This window comes from Bacillus rossius, chromosome 16 (assembly GCF_032445375.1).
Source record: "Bacillus rossius redtenbacheri isolate Brsri chromosome 16, Brsri_v3, whole genome shotgun sequence".
NCBI lineage: Eukaryota > Metazoa > Arthropoda > Insecta > Phasmatodea > Bacillidae > Bacillus > Bacillus rossius.
The window spans coordinates 45,659,632-45,673,693 of record NC_086343.1 but is presented as its reverse complement, the minus strand read 5'-3'; the positions used below and the strand labels follow the sequence as shown (position 1 = coordinate 45,673,693).

The 14,062-nt window shown below is 35.4% G+C and overlaps 1 protein-coding gene across 6 annotated transcripts in view; it reads right to left on the bottom strand.

Moving 5' to 3' along the window:
• LOC134540366 (gastrula zinc finger protein XlCGF57.1-like) overlaps positions 1 to 14,062 on the bottom strand; it is a 105,480-nt gene that overhangs the window by 17,777 nt on the left and 73,641 nt on the right. The gene's annotated exons all lie outside the window — the stretch shown is intronic.

Sequence of the window (14,062 nt, the reverse complement as noted above, 5' to 3'; positions counted from 1 at the left end):
TTTCCTTGATAATACCTCTACAATTTGTAGATTCCAACTCTTTAATTACAATTTGTAATCGAGGATCTTCATTAATTTCCTCCTTAAGTTGCCCAGAAAATTCCTTCAGTCCTTCATTAACTTCCTGCATTTGTTTACAAATTCTCCGAATCTGAAACTCCTGTGCCTGAGTGGCCTCCACGTCTGCAATTCCCCTTGAAAGTGCATCAGCTACTACCTGCGTTTTCCCTGGAACATGTTGTATGTCTAAAGTGTACTCCTGTAATGCCAAAATCCACCTGGTGATTCTACCGTGTAGCAATTTACATGAATTTATGTGGCACAAAGCCTTGTGATCTGTGAAAACTACTGTTTCTCTGCCATAAATGTATGTGCGAAATTTAGAACATGAAAACACAATACTGAGTAATTCCTTTTCTGTGGTGGTGTAGTTTATTTCTGCAGTGTTGAGTGCCCTGCTTGCAAAACTGATGGGTACCTGCTCCCCCTACTCACTCACTTGGAACAACATGGCCCCTACAGCCTCATTTGATGCATCACAAGGAATGTAGAACTTCTCGTCTAACTTCGGATGGTGCAACAACACTTCCTTCTCTAACTCCTGTTTGAGTCTCTCCACTGCTTCCTCTTGTTCAGGTCCCCACTCCCAACTCTGCCCCTTCTGGATCAGCTTCCTCAACGCCCCACAGATCCCACTGAAATTTTCTATATATTTCCTAAAGAAATTGAAAAAGCCAATGAAACGTTCTAACTGTTTACGGTTTTTAGGGGAGGGATATTCCCTTACTGCCTTCAGTTTCTCAGGGTCAATATGGATGCCCTCTGCATTAACTACATTACCCAAAAACGTTATCTCTTCCTTTAAGAATTCTGATTTTTGTAAATTTGCTGTCATTTCCCCCTCTTGCAGTTTTCTCAAAACCCTTTCAATAATCTCACAGTGTTCTTCAAATGTAGCAGTGGCAATCATGATGTCATCTACATAAATCGTTACCCTATTAAGAATTTCTGGTCCTAAAACTGCCTCGAGCCCCCTAATGAAATGACTAACCGAAACATTTAATCCAAAAGGTAGCCTTTTAAAACAATAAGTTTTTCCTTGATAGGGAAATGCAGTACAAAGCCTAGATTCAAGTGCTAAAGGAATTTGCCAATACGATGCAACCAAATCGATTTTCGAAAAATACGCACAACCCTCAAATTTTTGTAACAATTCGTCCATTGGTTCTGGTGCTTCTCTGTCTGGGATTATAATTTGATTAACTTTCCTAGCATCCAAACATAATCTCACCCCCCCATTTTTCTTTTTGACCACTACCATAGGATTCAAATATTCAGAACTGCGTCTCTCGATAATGTCTGTATCTATCATATTCTGAATTTCTTGCTCCACAGCAGGTCTCAACTGATATGCTACTGGATATGGTTTTTGAACGAATGGTTGGTGCCCTCTCAAATTTAACTTACATTCATACTTATTATTTAACCCTGGAAAGTTTGCAAAAGCTTTGTTTTCTACATGTAAAATTCCCCTTAATTTTTCCTGTTGTTCTACAGTACCACTATGAAAGGTTATCTGATCTACATCATTTTTTGTAATGTATTGTTTTTCCAACAAATTACACTTCAATTCTGTTTCTTCAAAATTTTCTCCTCGTATTATCCTTAAATTAAATGATTTTGCTTTTATTTCTGCTCCGAAATCAATGAGGGTTCCTGCCACATGTATCCACTGCATAGAATAGTCTATTATCACATTATTTCGTTGCAGCCAGTCTGCCCCCAAAACAATATCAATACTGAGCCCTTTAACAATTAGGAACACTACCCACATCGTTACCTCTCCAAATTTTATCTCTAGTAGTACCTGTTTTTTGACATTTTTATTCCTAATCCCTGTGGCTCCAATTATGGTTACATTTGAAACTGGAAATACTGCGGCGGATTTTGAAATTTCATTACCTAAAGACATAAAAAATTCTTCTGACATGGCAGTCACCTCACTACCTGAATCAACTAACATATTTGCTTCCTTACTGGCACAGACAATTTTATCTTTAATGTATGGGCATATACCTATTTTACCTTGAACAATGTTGGTAGGCCCTTCTGCTTCTTTTAATAGCTCTTCCAGCTCGTGTGAGATTATTCCAGACTCATTTGTTTGTATTGTATGACATTTTGATTTGACCCCTAGGTCACACTCCTGGGAGGGATTTGGGTCTCGATCCTTCCCGCTTACCTGTTTAAATTACGGTTTTCCTGCCTCCTCGGTCCATTTCCCTGTCTGTCTTGCCTGTCCTCACCTTGCCTTTGCTCCTGCGGACGTGGCTCTGGTCTCCACCTGGGCAGCTGATCGTTCCCCCGCCGTTCCTGTACTTGCAGTGGTCTTACCTCCTGCTGTTGACCCTCAGGATGGTGACCTCCCTGACCTCTATCTCTGGGTGGTCCTCTCTGGTCCCCTCAGTCCTTCCTCCCTCTCATTTCTCCTGTCCAACGTTTCCAGCAAATCCATGACCTCGTCCACAGTTTTTGCCCTGGCCCCTAGAATGCAGTTCTGTACTTGCTGGAAAAAATGATGAACAATATGGGAGATAAAACGTTCATCGGTTATAGGGTTGTTCAAAAATTTTGATTGTAAATACAGTCGTCGTACATATGGTGCCATGGGACCATCCCTATGTTGGTATTTTCCTGTAAACAAGTACTGAAAAAAATCGTCTTGGACATAGATCCCCCAATACTTGTCTAAAAAGGCTGTTTTAACTTCCTCAAAAGTTTTCCACTCACTCTCCTTATGCATTGCCCATTGCAATGCTGCCCCATCTAATTTTGATACAAACAATTCTACTTGCTGTTCCTCTGAACCTTTCAAGTATCCAAACACTTTTTCACACTTGGTGATGAATTGTATTGGGGTTGCCCCTCGGTCATCCCCGTAGAATTTTGGTACACTTTTTTCAAAAATGTTAACTTCATCCACAGTAAGCACTGTACTCCTAATCCCTCCATTAGAATCTCCCCTAATTTTTCCCAATTTTTCTTCTATTTTTTTCAAACACTCCTGTCCAACCTCATCTCGAAACTTTTCAAATTGGTTACCAATTCTCCTATTTTCCATCAAAACCTTTTCAACATTAACCTCAAAATGGCTTTTGACTTCCTCAATTTCCCTCTCATTCAACAAAATACCCCTGGCATTCTCATTTACTTTACCATGCACCTCAATGAGTTCATTGTGGTCCCTTTCTATGCTAATTTGAACTTGACTGAAATTTTCCTGTAATGCCGATATTTTCCCCCTATTTTCCTGAATTTCGTTTCCCTGAATTGAAATATTTTCCTTCAAAATGCTCATTTCCCCATTACAGTTTTCCAGGCCAGTCTGTAGGTTATCAATTATCGACTCACATTTCTCAACCCTTTGTTCACATGTACCCAATTGTTCTTTCATTTCTGTTTGTACCCTGTCAATTTTAACCTCCATCTTGACCAGTTCCTGTTGCATTTGTTTTATCATTTCGGATTTCACCTGTGAAATTTCCTGCCTTATTTCCTGCGTGTTTTGTGCTAGACCCTGTTCTAATTTTAGAGTAAGATCCTGTTGTCCCTGTTTCATTTCCTGTTTTAATTCCTGTTTTAACTCCTGTTGTCCTTGTTTCATTTCCTGGTTGTTTTGTTCAAATTTTTGTGTCATTCCTTGCATCATTTCCATCAATCTGTGTAACATCTCTGACCCCCCCATAACCTCAACTGGGCTGCTAATTGTGTGAGATTCCATATCCTGACTTAGTTTGGCAGGATGTTCCATGTTTACAGGTTTTTCCTGTTGACATGAAAAATCTTGCTCTATTAAACTTGTTTCCAAATTTGGATTTGACTGTTCGGAATTCTCTACATTTTCCTGAAAACCCATGAAATCTGATTCGCTGCTGTTCGTACTAGCGTTATCCATGTTGACATACCCAAATTACCAAATTTTACACAAATACAAGTTAAATTCTCTAAACCAATACAAATAATACAGTTTTCTTAAATTTTCCACTTGCTATCATCGGCGATTCATCCCACGTTGTCCCGCGAAGTGACGATCTCGAAGTCCCACCAGCCCCGTGAAACTCTTATGTGCAATTTGTGCACGATGTTGTGTTTCCTTGAGTGACAACTTGGAGCGCTTACTGTCAACGTGTTATTATTATTATTATTATTATTATTATTATTATTATTATTTCTGTTGATATTTGAAAATGGCGGGTTTTCATGTTATGTTAGGTTAAGTTAAAAAGGGTTAACCTTCTTTTCTATTTAAGCGAAATGGAAAATAATTATTTGGATGGTAGGAAGTGTGCTGCTTTGGGATGTTCATCCACTTCCAGGAATTCGAAAGAGAGGTAACAAAACTAAATATCTCGTGAAACTCATGATTGTATGTTCACTTTAAGAGGGTATAGAGAATAAGTTCACGCATGTTAAAAGTGAATTAATGTTGATTTTAAACCAACTTCGGGTGAAATATTTCCAAAAAAATCTGAAAACTGTTTACGTACGGAAACGTATGAGAATCGAATCTAACTTCACCTTAGTTATGTTTCTGTACTTACCGTCAATGCTTTTTGTCGGAGGGTAATACAATATTTCCAGTACTTCTTTACTTGACGTACATTTTATTTCCGGCATAACAATTATTCGATAGTTACGTTTTTTTTTATTTACATTAGAGAGAAAGGTTTGGTTATGTATGGACAGTTACATTAAGAATGCTGTTGTCTAAGGTTCGATGAAAAGGAAAAATTGGTGGGTTACATGGAAATTAAAAATTGTCGGGTTGGGTGAAATCTTCTATTTTCTAGCGTAAGCATTTTATTTCACCTAACTTAAGCATTTTTCCATTATGTCTAGCATAAGACAATAGCATTCAAATGTAACTGACACTGACTGTACCTAATCAAACTCTTCACTTTAAATACATTAATAAACATGCCACTTAGCAATCAACATCACTTTTACATAAAAAAAAAGTTCTTTAATTAATGAAGTACTCAAAATATTGCAATGTCCTTCCACCAGCAGATTAAACATTTCTGAGAATTTTTTTTAAACTTTTATGCTGAAAGTTTTACTCATAAAATTTTACCCCTGTAAATTATGTTTTATGACAAAATTGTAATCATTTAACAATGTATAAATATATATTTTTTAGGTACCAGAAATGGGCTGGTGTTGCAAAGAATCCTAAACTTGCTGTACAAAGTATGACATCTTCGTACCTTTGTGGGAACCACTTTGCAAGAAATCAGTTTCGAGATGAGAACCAGACAACTCTGATTTTTGGAGCAGTACCTGTAGCAAAGGACAATTCTGGCTACTTGGATGATGATTTTCTCCCTGCAAATAGTGTCGTCTCGGACTCGTGGACACATTCAATGCCAAGAAACAAGCAAAGTTGTGCTACAAAATTGAAGTGAAAGGTTGGTTAGGTTAGGTCAGCTACATTTTAAATGCTTTGGCATTGTGATAGGAAAACAATATTGGCCAAAAATGGCATTCTTGTTTGGGTTACAGTCTTAATTTCAAAATGCCATTTTAAAATTTTATTTATTTTTAGAAAAGCCACATTTGTAATGTTTTAGCAATTCCAAACATATATTATGTGTTGACCAAAGATTAGTGTTGTCTAAAACAAGTACTAAATCCTTAGTCATTTCTGCTGCCACCAGCTGATTAAAAGATATGGTTTACGTTAATGATATTAGTTACGGTTCTCACAAAGTAATTTAGAGTTGATGGAGGTTTTGCATTTGAAGTCTTATCTTATTTTATTTTATTATTATTTAATATTTTTCACATTATAGTACTATCCCATAAACTTAAGCACTGTTCACAAGGATTGATATTTAATTTTTTGTGTCTCTTATGTCATTATTTAAAGATGCTGAACAGCAATGATAGGTATTGTAAATTATAATTAAAATATTACAGCAGTGCATATGTACGTGATAACTCAGAAGTCATAATCACAATGTAGTGTTAATTTAATTTTACTAGGCGTATGAAAACTTAATACTTTGAAAAAATTTACAGTAGATGTGAATTGTACAAATTGAATACCTATGTAACATCCCACAATATTAGAGTGAAACACTTATTAATCCTATGTTGCAAGCAACTCTCATTTTTGTATCTGCTTTTTTAGTATTTTGGAACATGAGAATCATAATTCTGTTTTGTGTGTGAAATAGGTTAGGAAAGATTCACATTTTAAATTGTTTGTAAATGTTTTAGCATTAAAAATCTATTTGTAAAGCAGGGGTTATATTAGTGATTAGAAGCCATCACACCAAACATTTGCCATTGCTTCAAATGATATATGTGTGTGTGTGTGTGTGAGAAAAAAACATGTTTTTTATAATAATTTAGTAATAACAGGATGGTGGATACTTTAGACATCAGAGCAATAAATGAAATAACCATATACTAGTGCTTTTGAAGCAGCTATTTTGATTTAGTAATACTTCTTCAAAATGTTATTTGAATGCAAAGAATTTGCATACCCTTGTATTTTGGCTGTTAGGGGAGGGTGGGGAACAGTGAACCATTTTTTTTTTAATTTGGCAATATGGAAAAAATTATGTTACATTTGTATTTTTGACTTTGTAATTGGTTTTGACATATATTTAACTTTTACGTGCACTTGTAATATGGTTAAAATATATTTTTACTTTTACTTGAATTTCAACTTTTTTTAAAAGTGCACTGTGGTTCACTGTGCCCCAGCCATGGGGTAGAATGAACCACACACTGGGGAACTATGAACCATATTTTTAATTTACATAAATACATCATCAAACACTACAAATACACAAAAAAAAACATTTACATTCATTACCTCAGGTATTTAACAAAACCATCACAAAAACTAACTGTCTTGTTGAATTTCGTTCGACGAAAAATAGTTTTTAGCGAATATCCAAGTTATTAAAATGAATACCAAAACTAATGTATGAGTTCTGTCTTTTGGTGACACCATATTGTTTAGGGTTTTGTAGAAGCATCTTTATACAATGATCAGGTAGTGTATATATTTTTGTCTCTTCAGTAGATGGCAAATAAAAATGTCCTTCCACTTTTGTGCTTTTCTTTAAATATTTAACTTCGAAATCACCTTTTTCGTCCTTGTCTTTGACTATTTGTGCCACATAAAGAACTTCTTTCTTCGGATATTTCTCATCTTTCAGCCCAACAAGAACATAAGCATCTTTCTTTATGCATGTCAAATTTATGTCAGGAAATTCGCCCAATATTTCATCTTCACTACCATTAATACTAATGTCATCAGTTGATGACATTCCATCATCAAAAGATTTTATGGCTGTTCCATCATCTGAGTCTGAATCAAACTTCATTTTTTTTCTTGCTTTACTTGTGTCTTTGTTTGTTTTTTCCCCCTTCTGTTTAAATTTTTTCCTTTCTTCAATTTCATTTTTCACTGGTGTGTCTGTTGCTATAATACTCTTGCCTTGTTTCCTTCCTCTCTTTTTTTTCTGTTCTTCAGCATTAGGATATGGCCTTATATCAACTGGGGAGCACTTAGGAAACACAGATTTTTCTAATTCTATATTTGGTGTCTCCTGCAGAAATTTAACAGTTGAAGAAGCTGTGTCCATTTTTGTAACTACACTTGATTGGTTTGCTGAAACAGGAATATTTAAATCTGTTCGTAATTTACTCGCGTTGCTTTCTCTAGGTCTGTCATCTGGTGAAGAAGTGAAGGAAGTAACTTTGTCAACATCACAAGCAGGTGCTTGGGATGTGATCTCACCTGATGGCAAATCTAGGTTAATGCCAGTATCAGAATCTTCAGGTGGAGGTCTGTCAGTAACCTGACTTGGTGCAAAGTCATCTTCTGTGAATATATGACGGTCAAAAGGAAAAATGCCAGTCTTCTTAAAGCCAGATTTTATGTTTGAGGGGTTGAGAGCTCTATCATGTGCAGTGCTTACGCATTCTGCAATATTGTAGATGGTAACAGGCAAAGCTTTCCTAAAAATAACAGACTGTAGTGCACCTGCATAATATGTCTTGAATGGCCCGTAACAAGAAACATCCAGAGGTTGGAGCCTATGTGATGTATGAGGTGGTAGAGTGAGGATTGTCACTCCATTTGTTTTAGCAACGTCTAATGCCTTTGGATCCAAATGACTTTCATGGTTATCTAAGATTAACAATGATGGGTTGTCCTTGCTACTTGTTGAGTGCTTCACAAAATGTGTCATTACTTTTGCAAAGTTTTCTCCAGTCATCCATCCACTTTTCTCACTTAATGCTAACGTGCCACATGGTGCTTTCTCAAACATGACATCTGTAACTTTCTTTCGAGGAAAAATCATTACTGGGGGTAACGAATTTCCAGCTGCATTTACTATACAACAAGTAGTAACTAGAATCCCCTTCTCTCCACTTGTGGCTTGGTTCACTTGCTTAATCCCTTTGCCCGCTATCACATTTTGCAATTTATCTGGTACAGTTTTGGTGCTGGTCTCATCCAAATTAAAGATTCTAGTACCATCACAAAACTTGGGTTCTCGCTGCAAGATCTCCTGGAGGTTATCATAAAACATGTTTACATTGTGCCTGTTAAAAGATGTTGCACGTGATAATGAGCAACCTTCTGGTTTTCTATTTGTCAAGGTGGGATTCCTCTGTCTGAAACCATAGAACCAATCTATACCAGCTTCCTTATTTCTTTCCCAGTTGTCTGGCACATCAATGTCATTACTCTTAGCCAAGTTATATGCTAGCTGACGACATTGTGTTGTAGTCAAGCCGTAGCACATATTTGCACACTTAACCAAATAATCTACTAACTCATTTTCTTGCTGGGTAGTGAAAATTTTTCTGTTGCAATAATTAGGCTCAAAGCTCATGGAAGCAGGATTATTCATATACTTTAAAACATACCTGCGAAATGTGGGATACGGTAAACTAAACTTCTCAGCAGATTTTCGTATTGAGTTTTTCCCATTTTTATGGTCCTCAAGAGCTCTTTTCATCAACTCTCCATCAGGTTTACGAGTTGTTTTCTTCTTTGGTTTTCGAGCCATTCTATGTCATTAAAATGAATCTGAAACAGAGAAATTATTATCATTAAAATATGTTCAACTAATTCTGTATTATAAATTTGTTTACAAATTTATATTAACACCATCTCAAAACCAACATTATTAAACACAAGTTGCATAAATATATCCTTAATTAATTATCTAGAACAGTATATGTTGTTAAGTAACATTCATTAACAAACATTAACCAAAATTCATTATTTCAAAGGTGGAAAATAAATGTGGGGTACATTGAACCACTGGTTCATAGTTCCCCAGTTAAAATGGTTCACTGTTCCCCATGATACCAAAATGAACAAAATTCTCATTTTTAGGTTATGTTAGGTAACCAGGAGGTTTAAAAAATGCATACACATAATAAAGATCTATGTAGTTGAAAAGAGTATTACACCCAATTTATTAATTAAGAAGCATAAATGTTATTAAGAATATAGTTAAGTAAGACAAAATTTTGTTTCTTACCTTCAAATTTGAAAAAAAAATCCACACACCAAAAAACAGCATGGAGCTTCACACATTCTTAAACAAATAAAGGAACTTTTACTGCCAACTGCTCTCTTGCATTAATGTCAAAATTCCCTTAATAGCAAAAAATATTTTTTCATTGGTTCACACTACCCCATGGTTCACAGTTCCCCACCCTCCCCTATGTTATGTTTATGCACATTGTATTTTTATTTTTTTAGAATACCTACATTTATATTTCTACTATATAATGTAAACCAGGATGAGTAACAAGGTATTTCAGCACTGTCGCTGATGGGATTATTATATTATTAGCCGATGTCAGGGTCTGCACTAAATGATGCTTCCAAATGCAGCCAATAAGCACACATGATAAATAAACTTACAGTAGCCAATATAACCACAAACACAGATGGCCATAAAGTATCTAGTTATTATTTTTGAAAACATTATTGTGGTGGGACAGAACAAACAAATGCCTATCTTTACAAGTTGTTCTTACTTTAGTTACCATCCTTGATACCACTATTTTAATTTGAATAAAAACAATGTTTGAATAAAACTATACATTTTTTTTTCTATTACCATCAGAATTCAGGATGCACCTGCAGGCACTCAGTTTTTGATTTTGGTTTTGTTTGAGGAATTAACTCAGAACCAATTTATATATACATATATTTTTTAATGTATACTTGTAAGAACCATGTATTATATCACTTGCTATATATCATTATACCATTCTTGTTGAATAAGTCATGCCTAGGAAAACTAACTCTATATCTGTTATGAGAGTGTATAACGTACCTGTTTAGGGAGTGTTTAGCAATAAACACTCAGCAATGCTACTTCCCTGTAAATTTAGTAGGTAATTTTCTAGAGTAGGTGCTCAACCAAGGAAAAATATTGAAAATTCTGAAAATGGTGTTTTTGTTAACAACTAATGTTCCTTAAGATATTCCGAATCAGGTGTTCTCAAATTTTAAATAGGATACTCAAGAAAGTAATAGTGGAGACTGGAGAGAATTATGAAGTCAGAGTAAATTGTGGTGTTAAACATGCACAAATGTTTCTTTTGTATTTTCTTTCCTTTAGCAAATTATAAAGCTGAAAATAAATAAAGATTCAAAAAATGTGTTTTTTATTCAGTTTAAGTTGTAATAAAAATTGAACACATTGTTCTTATATTTTTAATTTGTCCAATTTTGAAGATGCAATATGACAACATATTCCTGTGATTCATCTGTTGGCCTAGCATAGAAACAATGGACTTGATACTGGTATACTTTTATCAGTGCTTTCATTTTGTAAAATAGTTTTCCATTTGCCTTTATCTAGTTATAACCCAGTAATACAATTTTTTTTTTCACAATAATAATGTAAAGCTTTAATTCAAAATCTTAATTTTTTATATGAGGTAAGCTAATAGTAGGTGGCAATTTTTTTATTTGATATTTTTTTCATTTTGTTTATTTACTGTAGTTAAAAAGAGTATATATTATAAATTTAGAAATTTAATTAAATGTATGTGTGTATAGGTATTTTTATATTCCACACACACTATGTTACAAAGCAATACTTTTAGAGGAAATAAAACTAACAATTTTACTTTTACAGTTGAATATTCATATAAATAACTATACAAATAGTTCTACTTGTAGAATTGCTTGTTTAGTTTCCTTTGTAAAAGATATTCATCTGTCAAAGTAAATATGTTAGTTTAAATATTTCCATAAAAAAAAATTATTTTAAATAGACCACACATATGTCCACGTTCAAATTTCCCGCCGCCGGTTTTTTTTGTTAGTTCCGCGAGTGACAACTTGGAGCGCTAGGGTAGAACTAGTAGCATAATAAATAGCATTGAGTTTCCCATCTTTCCGTAGGTGGATAATCTTTGGTCCCACGATGCAACAGGCCTGAAGTCCCACGGTGCCTTGGGTCGCTCTGTCCCTCGAAGTAACGTTTTCCGTCGTTTCTCCGGAACACTTCACTCGCTGAAAGCCGCTCGTAGACTCTCGTCGCGGACAAAAACCGCCTTCGCCGCTCAGCTGCGCCGATAGTTCTGGAAACACTTTGGCGTTTTCTTCTAAACTGTTCATTATTTATCGTAGATTGTAGTTATTTGAGGTTATCATAGTCGCAAACTTGTTTTGAGAATGTTTATATTTTTTATTTACTGCCGAAAATGTCCGTCTTAATCTCAGGGTCGTGTCCAAATTCAAGCCGCGCGGCCGGGCGCCAAATATAACGGTTCGTTATATACAAAATAAAACAGTTCAACGCCGATTGCAAATTTTGATGTTTTTATTTTATTTTAATAGAATGTTGCACAGACGATTCCAAACACTTTCAAAAGAGGTTACTCATTCAGTCCCCATACATCTGCCCGTCGAAAAACTGCTGGTAGCTCGCATGATGAGAAATTACCGGAAAATAATCGCGTAGATTGAGTCCTTCAGTAATGTTTTACTGCAAGTACAAAAAAATGGGACGACCTCGAAGAGAACCGCACCCAGCGAAAACGAATTCCGCCCCGAGCCAACATGCCTACGAAGGTGGCCGCAATTTCTAATTAAATTATATCAAAAAAACGAAAAAAAAGAAAATTAGGTTGATTTAAATATAGGCCTGGCTCTGACCACCAACGTGAAATGATCTCTTCGTAAATTACATGATAATTTAGCGAGAAGCCATCGAACGCGACCTACTCGTCCAGCGTTCGACAGACGACTGGTGAAATCTGGCCACTCTCTTCTCCACGCAGGGAGGAGAAGTCACCTGACCTCACCGACCAATCACACGCACGCTTCATTCACTCTTACAGATACAAGCCAATCACAGAACAAGTTACAACACATGAAAATATCTTTTACACACAGAACTCTGGGCTTCCCCTGATCAGTCTCTTTTCAATTTCCCCTCGAAATCGGGGACTTCCATTCTCGTTCTCTCTCCCACACAGTGAGAGAGCAGTTATCACTCAGTTCCCATACAGAGGGGAAATTACCGTCTTTATCTCGGTTGGCGGGGAAGCACTGTTCCTTTCTCATTCCCACTTACAGGCCTCTCATGCCTCTCTTTCTAACCATCACACAAGCCCAGACACAGTCCCATGTTCTAGAATTATTCCATACGTTAATGAAAATTAAGAACAATAATTATAATACGAATTACTTTACAAAATTAAACTTATTGAGAAAAACATGAATAAGTAGGCCTAACCACGTAAAAATCTAGAACAGCGACTTCTTTGTGAATAATTACATAAAAAATAGTAGTGATTAAAAATGTCTAATAAAATACAAAATACCTTCTTAAAACACAGCAAGTGAAAAATATCAACCCTAAAATATATAACAAACGGTAAAATATCATTAGAAAGACTTTTTAAGAAATATTTACATTCATGAAAATAGTTAAAAGAAAAATTATTTATATTGGAGGGCAGGGTTCTGCAATGTTACAATATATATATATATATATATATATATATATATATATATATATATATATATATATATATATATATATATATCTCTGTCTCTCTTTTATATTTAAATAAATTGTGTCATGCGTGCGTACTTACACAACAAAAACAGACGAAGTGCCGCTATATAAAATGAAATAAACACATTTTTTGACACGATTCGTGCTCCAACTATTGAAACATTGTTATACCATCTCAGTAACCTTCATGGGCATGCGCATAACAAATCACCAAAATTTCATCGCAATCGGATGAATGGTATAGGAACGCATATGGCACAAACAAACAAAAATTAAAGACATGAGAAACGCATCAAACGATGGTGCGTATAAAATTCAAGGCAACACTATCTATTGACGAAGTTAAGAACAAAACTGTTATTAGCGCCTTTATTTTGCTAGCCGCTGCGAGCTCCACGAAGCGGACTGGTCTCACCAAGGAGAAAAATATTAATTTGCCAGACCTTACTATGTGTATGATCGTGAGTCAGACATAGAGAAATGACACTCACTCACTATTTGTATTTCTATGACCTATGTTTTTTCTGTTAAAAAATGAAATTATCACTTTTTCACTCCCTTAGGGATGGAATTTCATATTAATATGGGCTCTATGTGTTAATCCAGGTTATAAGCTAGCTGTAGGCCAAATTTCATTCAAATCCATTCAGTAGTTTTTACGTGAAAGAGTAACAAACATCCATCCATCCATACTTACAAACTTTTGTGTTTATAATATTAGTAGGATTAACCAAATTTGTATCCAGGGTAGTTAGGGTATCAGACTAACCTTTGTTTGTCTTTGTTTATCTGACCCTGGGCTCTGCCTTTGAGTGGGGGAGTATGTGCCATTAATTTGTAATGTTGGGCACACAAACTATTTTTAAACTTTTAGCTTGTTTAGTTTTCATTCCTCGTGGAGGCTTGGCAGCTACTGTGCTGGCCACGCTCCCAGCGTTCCTTTCCCACGGTGTCTCGGCAGACCGTCCGGT